This window comes from Acomys minous (assembly GCF_964271855.1).
Source record: "Acomys minous genome assembly, chromosome: 19".
In the NCBI taxonomy this organism is placed as follows: Eukaryota; Metazoa; Chordata; class Mammalia; order Rodentia; family Muridae; genus Acomys; species Acomys minous.
Window position 1 is genome coordinate 20664124 of NC_140499.1, and position 14680 is coordinate 20678803.

Sequence of the window (14680 nt, forward strand, 5' to 3'; positions counted from 1 at the left end):
GAGTCTTACTCGGGTTTCTAAAGGGAGAACGCAATGCCACAGTGTAATTGGCATCCCTCCCTTCTTCAAAGCAACAAGGCATCTTGAAAACTCAATGTCCTGGTGAAGTTCCATAGCTAGAAGCAAAACAGCATTCAACCATAGGAGAAGATAGCTGGGTCTAAGATGAAAAGTCTTCAAAGGAAAACCTCAACAGTCACAGTGAAAATCCTCAGAAACACGTAATTAAACTTGCTTCTGGGAGAAGTCTATCCCAAAATACTGCACGGAGAAGAGAGACAGCTACGGGTAGGCAGCCCATAGTCCCTGATTCACTCTTTGCATCAGACGGAGGTTGAAGAGAGGCCATCAGGCATCCCTCTTCTCTGCCAGGGAAGATGAGCAGAGGCAAGGAGAGGTCTTTGTCCTTCACAGGACATTTTAGTTCTGGCAGAATGGAGCCTTTTGAATCTGTTTCCATCATGCACTCTGGGATCAGGCAGAACCACTCCTCCAGGAGTCAGCATACTCACGCCTGTCTTTCAGTTAAATCTCCTTGGTTTAGTAACTCCTGCAGATTTACCGCAGTTAAAACAGAAATTTTGTAGGACTGCCTCCCTGACTGCATGGTCACCAAATGATATGTTGCATCAGGCACTGAAGATAGGGGATGTGAGGATCCTTCAGAAAGCACCTCATCATCAACTCCAAGGATAGAAGTGGTATTTGGTAGATTCAGGGACTCTCCGCCAAGGCTGGATGGGGAATTCATAGACACCAGGCGTTCACTGGGAACTGAAGCTTCTTCAAGCAAACTACTGCCCATTAGTGACTCAGCAGTTTGTTCTTTTCTTGACTCCCAGTGTTATCAGCTGCAAGTGATGCTTTCTCATATTCACATTTATGCTCCCACTCTGAGAGAAGGTCTTCCCACAGACTTGGCACTGATGAGGGTTCTCTTCTGAGTGAACTGGCCGATGTCTTTGGAGGCTTGAATACTCAGCAAAGGAATACCCAGGCCACATCCCTGGGCTTTGCAAAGGGAAGGTTTCTCTCCTGTGTGGATGCGATGGTGGTTTTTCAAGTTTCCAGCTGTAGTGAATTGCTTACCACACCCAGACTCATGGCACGTAAAGGGTTTCTCCCCATTGTGTCCTTATGTGCACCTTCAGCCTCTGCAGCACATAAAAGCTTTTCCCACAATCTTCTGCAGGGCAGATGGAGGAGTGCTCATTTTGATGAGTTTTAAGGTGGTACTTGAGGTGAGTAGGCCACACAACTGTCCAGTCACAGCCTTCAGCTGTGCACTTGAGCTTCATTTCCACTTGCGGAAGGGGCTCAGAATCTTTGGGTTGCCCATCACCTGAACCAAGGTGGACATTTTCTCCATTGCTGCTGGTTTTTGCATTCTTTGCCAGTTGTGCGCAAGTAGCGGCAATCAAACTATCATGGGCAAATTCCTGAACCTGGAGGAACCATGGGATACTACAGTCTGTGCTCTCCCCAGAGAGAAGGTCATTGCCTGAATCCTGTCTCATCCTGTACAAAAATGAAGTGCTCAGCTGAAAAGCCCAGACCTGCTCTTGTTAGCTTAAGAAGAATAAAAGAAATGCTATTACTTAGCTGTAGAACTTGCAACAAGCTAGGTGATTCTGGAATGGACAAAATCTCTGGGGACTTCCATACAGTCTGAGTCCTTGTCTCTTCTCTGTCTGGGTCCACATTCACCTGAAGGCTCCTCAAAACAGCTGAAGAAGGTATCTCCTTGGAGCAATTGCATTTTTCTTAATTATTGATCAATGGGGGAATGTCCGGGGCATTATGGATAGTACCATTCCTGTGCTGGTGATCCTGGGTCCTAACAGAAAGCAGGCTGAGCAAGCCATTAAGAACAAGCCAATAAGCAGTAAAGCAAATAAACCCTTTTCTCCTCAAGTTGATTTGGTCATGGTATTTCATCACAGCAACAGCAACCCTAACTAGGACAGAATTGGTACCAGGAGTGGGATATTGTTTTTCCAAACCTGACAATGTTGTTTTGGGAAGAATTTTAGGAGGACTTTGGAGCTTTGGATTAGAAAAGTCATGAAGTGTTGAAAGCTCAGTGAGATGTTCTGTGGGAGCTTGGAAGGTAATGTTGAGATCAGTGCAGAAGATGGAGGCCTGTCTTGTGACGTATCAGAGGGAAGCAAAGGTTCAATGAGGCTTTTGGAGTGAGGAATCTGCAGTTCTGGTTAGCTGGGGGCTAAGAATCACCTACAATTAACAAGATACTAGCATTACTAAAGTGAAACCTTTGCTTTGCTCGGATACTTCATGCTGGTCAGCTGAAACTGAGAAATTAGTCATGCTTAAGAAGAAGCCAGCATGATGATGTGAAACCTTCTGGAAAGTGTTTCCTGAGAGTCAGCACACAGATACTGTGCTCCAGATTCCAGACATGCCCAAGGTTTTATCTTGTGCTGGCAGCTGAACATGGTAACGTAAAAGCCATCTAAGTGGTACTTGCTGGTTATGAAGGTGTGGAGGGGTCATGGAAAGTGACTGAGGCTTGACATTGTGTGGCAGGGATAGAGTCCCTGAAGAAAGCTCAGGGGAAACTACTGGTAAAGTGCAGCCCAGTTGCAGCAAGCGACCCCAGCAGTGTTAGAAATGCTAGTACCATGAGATGACCACCCACAATAACATTAGCAGTGCAGTGGAGCCAGCCAGACCCCAGAAGACAAGCTGTGTGTGCTGGAGAGGATAGGGCTAAAGAACTCACCCAAACCCCTTGGAGGAGCCCAGAAGATCATTGAGTGGACACTGGACACTGGACATTGAGTTATTTGCACTGTTGGAGATTTGTTTTGCTTATTTCAGATTGTGACTGGGCTCTGTTTCTTCCCTCTGGAAAATGATGTTTAACTTAATTTTGATTTGTTGCAGGAGCCCACAGTTGAGAGACTTTGAACTTTTAAAAGTGATTTTATATTTTAAGGAGTCTGAACTTTTAATGTGTTTGAATTTGTTTCTAAGACTGTGGAACTTTTAAAGTTACTTGGGTTTTATATTGTAGTACTAATATTAATATTCTACCCTGGGGATAAATGGGAAAAAAAAAGATTCTAATTGAAAAGTGATGTGTTTGTGTGTCAAGTTGACAAGGGGCCAGTTTTACTGGCTTGTTTTATGTTTTATGTTTTATGTCAGTTTGACACAATCTAGAGTTATCAGAGAGGAGTGAGCCTCAACTAAGAAAATGCCTCTATAAAATCCAGCTGGAAGGCATTTTCTTAATTACTGACCAACAGGGGAACCCCAAGGCCATTGTGGGTGATGCCATCTCTGGCCTGGTGGTCCTGATTCTATAAGAAAGCAGGCTGAACAAGCCATGAGGAACAAACTAGTAAGCGGCACCCTACCATGGCCTCTGCATCAGTTCCTGCCTTCAGGTTCATGCCCTCTCATTTCTGTCCTTATACCTTTCAAGTGTGAACAGTTGTAAATAAAAGTGTAAGCTAAATAAACCCTTTACTCCCAAAGTTGCTTTTGTTATGGTGTTTCATCCCAACAATAGTAACGTTAACTAGGGCAGCAATGTGAAAATGAGTGTCACAAATTTTCTCTCACTTGTGGATCCTAGGTTCTATATGGAAGCATATATGTGAATAGATATACATATACATATATAGATACATGACGTGAAAAGCAAAGCTAAAACTTAGGGAAGGAAGAGTACCAGTTGGAGATATGAGATGGGGGGGATAATAAGGGGGTTTTTATGACCAAGTACATGATATACTTGAAAAAAAAGTTATTAGGAAACTAATCATTGTAGTTCATGTGTGTGTGTGTGTGTGTGTGTGTGTGTGTGTGTGTAAGAGGGAGAAAGAGAGTGAGAGAGAGAGAGAGAGAGAGAGAGAGAGAGAGAATATAAAGAAATCTGTTTTCCTTTGACATTTTGATAGTGAATAGTTAGCAGAAAAGTTTAGACCTATCTGTGTGAGGTCTTTAACCTTGTGACCCTTCTCCTGGAACATTTAAGCAATGGCAACAGTCGCAACATTGTCCATTGCCAATCGTCCATCTTTTCTTGGCCCCAGTTGGAGAAACTGGCCACAAGAAAACCAGGACATTGGAACGTCTGACGCCTCTCTGTGCTGGGATAAGTTGCTAATGATCACATTTTCTTTGCCTCGCCCTCTCTTATATCACCACCATGCCAGCTTTTATCCCTTTTGAAGTTGGGGGAACCAACACTATTAAACTCATATATGCTTTGGGGGGTTAAGGTTTTAAGACATATTCATTATCTCTCTCTTCTTGAAAATTACAAACACAGAAAACAAATTATTATTCTTTTAATAAAAATACAGAGTTGGAAATAATTACCATATCCACATTTTGCTGTATAATCCTAACATATTTTAAAATGATGAAAGCTTTTAACTTATAGTGTCATTAAAGATTTTTGACTGGTTTACTGAAATGAGGAAAGGGATTAACTTTTTCATCTTGGATACTGTTCTGTTTCTGCATAACCCACATTAAACTTCTGCAACGTTAATCACTCTTGCATTGGTGCAAATGTGTTACAAGGGTGGTCAAATCTTATATGTTAGGGATGAGCTAGTGGCAAAGAAGTACAAAATTATGACATTCACATTGTGACTTATGTTTCATTAAGGTCTTTGTCATAGCTCAAAGATGTCACAGTAGCTGATTCTTTCTCCTTTGACCTTTGCCCCCCTCTTTCATTGACTCATTGGTTCAGGCCATCAAGTATTTTGCTATCTATTAATGCAAAAAAATTCTTAAGAGGCAAAGGCAATGAGACAGTTCAGTTTTGTGGGTTCATGCAGTCCCTCTTAAAACTTACAATAGCATGGAGGTCATAGTACGGAACTTAGCAAAGGAAGTCATGGGATTCTAAACTTAGCCAACAACTTGTTCCAAAATGTTGACTGTATATTCATAAACAAATCTTTCCTAGTTTAATGTGAAGTGATAGAAAACTTTACATCTTGACTTAAAGTCTTGGTGAAAACATGCAAGTATTTACATACTTTTCAGCAACTTTGACAGATGACACTGTCAAAATGCTAACGTTGTTGTCTGTTTATCATTTAAACATTAGCTTCTGAATGTTCACTATCAGTATTTACTGAAATGCCATCTAGAACCATTTGTCCATTGTATTTTCAAAAGGCATTGTTTCTTACTGCCTTTTGCCACTAGATGGAAGAAGCATGTTAACAAAATGATATTTTTGGTGTTTCAGTCAACCCTGCCCAGAAACAACCAGAAGATTATGTTTGAAAAAAAGGAGTATCACCAGTCTTTTATGTATTTGGTTTTATTGCAGTATTTGTTTTATTTTAATATGAACACTGGACCTAAGAATAGCATTTTTAGAGGCAAATTTTCTTTTATGATTTTTAAGAATTATAAATTTCAAAGGTAAGAAAAAAAACAATTGTCTGCTAGAAGAGATATAAAAATTAAAAGTATATTTAAAATGTTGGCAACATTTATGCCAGAAAGAAATTCTTAGCAATCTTTCAAGGAAGCATGCCACCAAACAAATATTAAACCACATTCATTCAATTTTTCCTTTATGTCACAGGTGTGTGGCAGGCAATTTGTACATCATAGATATCAAAATAGATCCTGTAAACCACACCAGGGATGACTTAGGGACAGTTCCTCTTTATGAGATATTCCATTCTAAAAGTGAGCTGAGCAGAAGAAAAGACAAATACATTAATATACTTTTTAAAATTCAGAAATGGATAAGTGCTGGAAGTAGACATAATGTTTGGATGTCCATGCTGGGAGGGGCTGGTGGTGTGAAGTGTTATTTTTACTTGTGAACAACACAGATCACTTAATGAAGACACATGAATTAAAATGGATCCTCTAACCAAGAGGATCAGAATACAGCACTCAGTGTGAGAGGCAGAGAGAACAAAGGCGCAGTTATAAACAATGACAATTTAAAAATATTGAAAGATGGAAGGGCAGTATTTTTAAAGTAATTAAAATATTTTCATAGAGAAGGCATTTTAAAAAATAGGTGATGCATACAGGCAATGTAGTCTGCTAAAGCACCCTGCAGAGGAGAACGGAAGGCACTGGGGGACAGTAAAACTCCCACTTGGAAAGGAAGGCTCACTTAGGAAATGTATATCCCAGCATCCACTTGATGGTTATGAGTATTCTGTCAAGGTATCAGCTTTCTGTTCATGTGGATCTAGAAATTGATGAGCAGGCTTCATAGGGAACTTTTAACTTCAGACTTACAAAGGTGGCTTCCTGGGGCATCTACTCTCATTATTACTTTTATGTATGTCTTATGCAAGGAGACATAAGTGGCAGCTGTCATTTATCTACGGGGAACCAGCATCTAACCTTTAAGGCCACACCTCACACCATGTCACAGACTGTTCAGATGATCCTTCTATTCCAGATACTGAGGGTGATGGGCCTGAACCCTGATATTATGAGTGGCTATAAAATTATCCAGCTTTTAAATCCAACCACAGAATTTGGTTTTATGGCCTCCTGTGGAACTGTAGCGACAGGTTAACTAAAGATTGTGAAGCAATATTTCCCTTTTATGGTCCCGAATTCACTGCCTTGTAACTTGAGAGATCACCTTGTTCTTACTGTGGGACAAGCTTTATAGTATTATAATTTTGTATAATTCAGTGGAGATCTTGTAACTTTTTCTTTTTCTTGTTCTGATTTATATTATCTCTCTGATATTGCATGTAATTTAATCACTGTTTTAATTGCTAGAAATATAGGTAGGAGACTATATGATTCTGAAGCTATATAATTTTAAGCCCCATTTTCCTGCAGCATGCTGTGATACCTATAAATATCGTGAAGTTAAATTTATTTTGCATCATATTATGTAAAAGTACTATGAATTCAATCATATTTAAATTACATACATGTGTTGCTATAAAGGATTAGTAGGCTATCTCCAAATACTCCTATACACAATTTCTATTAATATATTTTTTTATTCCCTTATATTCTTTCAAAGAAAATTTGTGTTCAAGGCCCATGAGATAGTTCATCAGGTTAAGCATTTGCTGCACAAGCCTGGTGACCTGAGTTTGCAGTATACAATCAACGGCGGTAGGAAAGAAGTGACGCCCCACAAGTTGTCTTCGGACTGCCATATGTGTACCTTGGCAGACACATGCATCCACAACAAACAACATACACACAAAATTTGAAATTTAAAAAGCAGCTCTGTTTGACTTAGTTTATATGCCTATTTTCATGAACTCAAAATAATAACTGTAGTGATTTTAAGGAAATCTATAAATGGTATTAGCCATGCTTGGATCTCATTAGATAGAGTTAGTAATTCAACTGTGCTGCCCTTTTATACTTTTTATGATTTCTATATTCTTTGGAAATTTCACATGTACACACAATGTATGTTGGTCTTGTGACCCTGCCACCAGATCCTTCATCCCTAGGGGAAAAAAACCAGTCTTTTTCTGTATTTATAAACAAGATTTGATTCTCTACAAGAACAATGACACTAGTAGTCTGCTTTGAAGTTTTTCTGCATACCTACAGTTAAAATCCTTTTAAAATCATAATTCATAGTAATATTATATGTGAAACACAACTTTAAATGTGTTCATTAGAAGGAAAAATGTTGACTAGAAATATTGACATGAGTTATGAATCTTTTTAGGATTATATATATATATATATATATATATATATATATATATATATATATATATATATAGCGCCAAGGTAAGGCTGAGGTCAACTCTTTATAAAAATGGCTGAGAAAAAAAGTAAAATCCTATATTTAGAGAAGTGATCCAGCAAGGGGTTTCAGTTCACTTGTCAAGACTGTGTGTTTACTTGATTCTATTGCACCAGCATAACTGTACAACCCATTGTAACTCCTACAGTTGTAGGTGATAGAACCTACAAATAAAATTTCCTAGTGCTGCTACAGCCCAGCCCCAACTCTCATATCTCTTGGTTCCCTATTGTTTTTCCTTGAAAATCATAGGTGATCGTCCTACAAACAGATGAGTCTAAAAATATGTTGTAGAAGATTGTACGTCTAGCAAAATATTCACTTTTAAAAGAGTGCCATGGGCTCCTATGGAATGTTAGAATGCCCATAGTTGTGTTGGCTGTGGAACAACTGTGCTGCTACCCGGGCACTAAACTCCTGTGAATTCCATTTAGAAACCAAACAGCTAAATAAATACCTAAAAACAAAACAAAAGAAAAATCAGTTCATCAGGCCAAACTCTCCACTGTACAGTGCTGGCATCAGATGGAAATTTCACTATGGTTGAAGAAGTTGAGAGCATCATCAAACATTGGGCCATTTTAGAAAGGGTTGGCATGGTGATGACATCAGTCATTTAACACCTGTATGCATGTTGTGTATTTTTTTGTTTTGCTTTTGTACATAAACTTTACATATAAAAGGATTTTTGTAAGATATGAAGCTCTCAAGAATTTCCGTATTTTATATACTAGAATTCAGAAAAAAAGGTGTTTTGGACTCACGTATTTATTTTATTCTTTACATTTTGGTCAACAGTTGATGTTTCTAAACTATATGAAAAAGCATCTTGAATTTTTTTTTTTACCCTTTGAATTTATATTACTTTGGCAGTTTGAATTGTTAAAGGTGTGACAGTTTTGCTGAAATTTGCAAGTTGTCACAGGGATGCCTTTGATTGTGTTAGGAGATTAAAAAGAGCATAATCAGCTTTCCAAGGGAGGAAAACTTCAGCATAATACATGGAAATTATTGCAAGGCTTTTCTGGGGGAAGCTATATCAATGAGAGACACAATCTGAGAATGTTCAGCGCAAAGGAACAGTCTTCCTAGGGAATGTCTGGCGTTTCAAGCTTTTGTCGAGGCACATTCACTTCCTTTTCTGATGGGATCATTTTCTAAGTAGCTGCCTAAACCTATATCATTCAATGCTTAGAGTAATGTGTTCTTAGTTCTAAAGTTTGCTTCCCCTCTGTCAGAATCACTTTGGTTAATTTTCTTTACATAATATGAAATGAATAATTGAGACGTCATTGAGTGCATCTAGCACTAGGAGATTCAAGGAGTATTATGTTACAGAAAGGGAATGAAAAGTTGCATTGAATTGACTTCAGATCCCTTTCTTTTACAACATTGGATAAGAACTATTTGAAATGAAGACTATAGCTTTGGAAATAAAAGCTTACCAGTGTAGTTAGGGAAAATTGGGATAGAAAAAAAAAGCATTTTAAATAAGACTTCAAATTTCTCAGGGTTCTGTTCTTCCTTATATGCCTCAAAGTGGTTTTCTACAACATAAATCTCACCAGCAGTTTCCTTGCTTAATTATCCCCACTGTTGCTCGCGGGTTCCGGCATGCATTCTGTGTCAGCCTCCTGATCAGCAAGCCTTCTGTGAGCATGGCTCCTCCCAGCACTCCTCAGCCCCCCACTGCCCCTTAAGCTCCATTCGCATTCCACCTCCCCTGGCTTTCACACGACTCTGGGCTTTTGCTTATGCTTTTTCTTCCTATTGCGATATACACATTACTAGTTCTGTTCCTAGATGTCCTGTGCAGTCCTTGCTGGCACTCACACTCTCTCTATTCTAACAATCCCTGTGACATGCTGGTACATCTATTAGGGACTTCTATGAAGGCATTTTCACACTCTTTTCTGCAGTGCTGTGTTTTCCATTAGACTATGAGCCACTGGAAGGCAAGGAAGACATTTTGTAGTTCCAGTATCGACTATAACTACGAGTGTACAATGAAGTCTTCCTTTTTAATTGGTTAGTACTCCCTAAGCATTTGATGCATGCCAAATAAGAGGACCATCCTGATATATTTCGGAGGACTACACAGAAGTCAGTGGCTATCATGGAAAGCAAACAATGAAAGCATATTGAAGACTGGGGAGATGATTCAATCAGTAAAGTTCTTGCTGTGCAAGCATGGGGCTTGAGTTTGAATACACAGAACCAAGGGGTGGGGGAAGGCAGAAGTGGTAGCATGTAGTCTCTAACCAACTGCTGGGGACACTGACAGGAGGATGTTCAGAGCTCTCTGGCCAGTCCAGCCCATCCATGAGGTTGGGTTAAATGAGAAACCCTGTCTCAAAAGATAAGGAGGAAGGGACTGAAGGGATGGGTCAGAGGATAAAATACTTGGCATGCAAACATAAGTACCCACAAAAGTCAGTTTTAGTAGTTTATGCCTGTAGCCCCAGCACTGGGAGTCTAGCAACAGAACAATAGGGTCCCCAGTGCCCACAAGCCAATCAGTCTATCACAAATGGTGGGCCCACGTTCAGTGGGAGACCTTGTTTTTTAAAAAAAATGTGAAGAGCCATAAAGGAAAATGCTTGATCCTAACTTCTGGCCTCAGCTGTTGACCCACACCACACAATACGATGCACACCACACTCAAGGTCAAATGGTGAGAGAGTGACAGTTGGAGAAACTGAGCAATGATTTCTGGCCTCCACATGCACGTGCATGTATGTGTATGTGCATCTAGTTGCACACATCCACACCCAAAGACTACACCAATAATAATAATAATAAAAAGAAACACTGAGGAAGAAATAGCTCAGTTAGTAAAGCACTTGACAAGTGCAAGTGTGAAAGCGTGAAGGGTTGTGTTTGTGTCCCTAGAAACAATGTAAAGCTGACATGGTGGCTCTGTAATCCCTATGCTTGTGTGGTGAGATGGGAGCTGGAGATAGGAGATTGCTGGAAATTCATGAGCCAAGTAGCTTGGCAAAAATGAACAACAAGAAACTTTTCCTCAAGCAAGGTGGAAGGTGAGAACTGGCACATGTGACACACACATGGCACACACAGAAACACATACATAGCACACACACATATAACATATGGGGGTAGAGGTGGAGCTTAAGGATTATTAATGGATGAATCCCCAGCACCCCTTGGGGCTCCAGGCAAACCTTATAATGGGCTCTGAGAAGATGATGGAAATGGTTATAGACATCATTAGATTCAGCTTCTCTGAAAGTAGAGCACTTTGTCTGCACACCTATGCTAAACTGATACCCACACTCAGTGCCTACCTCCTGTGGGCATTAAGTGGTATTAATATTTCTGGGAAATCACTTTGAAGCAATGGAAGCAGAATATTTGTACTAATGATGGATAAGTTGCATTGACTTTCAATAACCAGAGCTTTAGGATATCACATGGCACTTTAAAACATTTTATATTAATATTGTATATAAAGTTATCACTTCATAAAGTATTAGACTACCCTTCTTTGGTTGTGACCTTTTGCTAATGTTTATCTTTTTTAGTTTTTCTGAGTAAATCTCTTAATATGATGTTTGCTTTTAATGTGCAATTGTTGAGTTTTAATTTTTTTTATCGAGTTAGATTGAACAATACAAAGAAGTGGACCTCTGTTCATGAGATTTCGTTCGCTATACAGTAAAATTACTTGCTAGATACTTCTGAAAACAATTACGTTCTCAAGGTGCCAAATCACACAGAATATTAGAATGACAATGTTTTCTTTAGGGTGACCCATTTCCTGATTCAAATTCATCATGGTTGGTGCCTTTTTGTGAAATTAGTTTCATAGATATGAAAACAGCAATTAGTGTAGCTGTAATATGTAAAGTTTTTCATACTTATGGCCCTAACTCAACTCCATTAAATAAATCACTCACACACACACACACACACACACACACACACACACACACACACACACAGAGCAAGCCAAGTTTAAAAGATACTAGCCTAATGCAACGAGGTCTGGGATTCAAATATATTGTGTTAATGTAAACTTTGTAAAGTTTAAATAAATATATTCAATTATTTCTTTGACATCTCTCATTTCTATACAATGTCTACAAGATAATAGATCCTCTGGCCCTGACTAGCTTTCCCATTTCCTCAAGCATTGGCAAACAAACACCATGCTACCCAGAACTGTGTTCAGGCAAGGAGTTTAACTTGGATGTGGAGGCATGCTTATGCTTTAAAGAAAACAATGCTTTTCTAGATGATCACTTTGGATAGTTAAACACTTACCCCAGCCAGTGGATTTTAGTCATCAAAATCTGTCTGCTCAGAATGGCACACTTGACTTTTCATACCAACTATCTAAGGATGTTCTTGGCCTCCTCCAATTAACCTCCTCCTAATTTCTCTCTCTCTCTTGTGTGAAAGGCAGTCTTTCAGTTTGTCTTTTTCTAATGAGGCTTGCCATATAATTTCCAAAGATGCAACAAGATAGCCAAATCAATTGGTTAGGTTATCTTAGTTAGGGTTTCTATCACTGTATGGAAACACCATGACCAGAAAGCAAGTTGAGGAGAAATGTGCTTATTCAGCTTACACTACCATCTTTCTGTTCATCACCAAAGGAAGTCAGGACAGGAACTCAAACAGGCAGGAACCTGGAGGCAGTAGCTGATGCAGAGGCCATGCAGGAGTGCCTACTGCCTTGCTTCACCAGGCTTGCTCAGCTTGCTTTATTATAGGACTCAAGACCACCAGACCGGGATGGCACACCCACAGTGGGCTGGGCCCTCCCCATTGATCACTAATTGAGAAAATGCCCTACAGCTGGATCTCATGGAGTCATTTTCTCAACTGAGTTTCCTTCCTCTCAGATGACTCTAGCTCAAGTGGACACACAACCAGTCAGAACAGAGGTGTTTAACCTAAAGTTTTAAAATTAAAACATCAGCTATATATTTATTCTTTGATTCCAAGATGAAAAAGTATATTATAAAATAATAAAAAGACACACAGAACCAGAAATTATTTGTAATATTACCACCCAAATAATGTGCTTGTCACAGTCATAGAATATGTCTGGACATATGCATGATAGAATGTGAAATTTTAGGATCATGATACACTTTTGAGCATATTGCCACATTGTTATAAAAAATAAGAAGGATCAACTTGTACCAGACTCTTTCACCCTAAGTTCCCAAGTCTGTAGTTAGCCATTGTATACCTCTCTGCTAGAGGGACAGAAATTACCATGGCTGAAGCTGCAATCACTAATCAGGAGAAAATGTATTCAGACTCAGTGGCTCCCCAACTCTCTTCCCTTCAAAGTTAATTCCTTTTTTAGTTTCACTTAACACCCAATGTCAACTTAGAATAACAGCTCTGTCCCGTACTCCTCTTTCTTCTTTCTACCCTCTTTTCATTATTTTTCTCTATTCTTTCCCCCTTTCAGTTTCATTTTGTACTCTTCAAAGAGTACAAGCTGGCCTTATTTACAAGGTCTTCATGGTTCTGCCACCTAGTCATGAAACTCTTTTAGGTTATTTGATTACATTTCTTCCTTTCTTTTCACTCTATTTTTAGCTAATACATTCTAATATACACAAATTAATTATTATAATTAATTTAAAATAAAACAATCCCATGTAGTTTACCTGAACACCATGTACTAAAACTGGATTTCAACAGCAAGAGAAGCTACAGAATATACACAACTTCATGAAAATTGGGCAACATAGTACTGAATGATTAACTTATCACTGAGAAAAATCAAGTGACAATTAAAAAAGAAAACATAGCATAATAAAACAACTGGGCTACAATGAAAGAATCCCAAAAAAGGGAAATTCATAGCTATGGTGTCCCTATTTAAAAAATTACAGAGATCAAATAACTTACCTTCCTTGGGAAAACTCCCAAATTGGTAGACTAAAAAATTAAAATCAAAGGGAAATTAATAAAATGGAATTGAGAAAAAGAATAACAACACATTACAAAGCATCAATGAAACAAGGAGTTGGTTTCTTGTAAAGATAAGCAAGATCAACAAGGAGTTGGTCAAATTAACCAAGATAAAGAAAAGATTCAGTAAAGAAAATTAGAGATGAAAATGAAGATTTCCAATAGATACCAATAAGATTTGGAAAATCATCAAATATTTTCTATTAAATCTTTAATATTCTACTAAATTATGAAAATCCAAAATAAATGGATGGATTTACTTACACATATGACTTACAAAATTAAAACATGATGGAAAAAGCAATTTAAACAGATCCAGCAAACAGTGAGATTGAAGCAGTAAAAAAGATCTTCAAACTAAAATCGGTCCAGATACAGATGGATTCATCAGAACTTTAAAGAATAACTAATGCCAACAACTCTCAAACTGCTCCATTAAACAGAAAAACAACCCTGCCAGACTTTTTTGACAAAGTCAATCAAAAACAGACAAAACCAAGTAATGATCCAACAACAAAGAAAACTATAGACCAATCTCCCTGTTGAATGTAGATGAAAATTTTTATAATTATTTTTCTTTTTTTACATATACACTTATATTATTCACATATATAAAAAAGTACATATTACAAGAGGAACCATGAAACAGTCAGGAATTATATAAATGTTACATTAATAGTGTTTTGGCTATTTGAATTTGGCAACTTGGAAGAAAACATCTTTCCTATCTTGGTGCTCTAAAATTCTGAATGTAAATCACTATCTATCATATCTCATCTATATTAACTTAAAATGTCTATCTGCACATAGAAACATCTTAACCCCTAAACAACTAAACACAATTGTAAAACTAAACTATCTGGCTTTCAACCTCCATCATAGACTTGAGAAAAAATAAAATTAATTCCTATCTAAGTAGACAGGAAGTGCAGATTAGCAGCTTCCAAAACAAGA

At 38.3% G+C, this 14680-nt stretch overlaps 1 pseudogene across 1 annotated transcript; it reads right to left on the reverse strand.

The window, feature by feature from the left end:
* Positions 1–334: 334 nt before the first annotated feature.
* On the reverse strand, positions 335–2328 carry LOC311590289 (zinc finger protein 410-like; annotated as a pseudogene). The gene is made up of 2 exons: positions 2263–2328; positions 335–1743 (listed from the first exon to the last, which is right to left on the reverse strand). The product of its transcript is annotated as a zinc finger protein 410-like (transcript).
* Positions 2329–14680: the final 12352 nt, after the last annotated feature.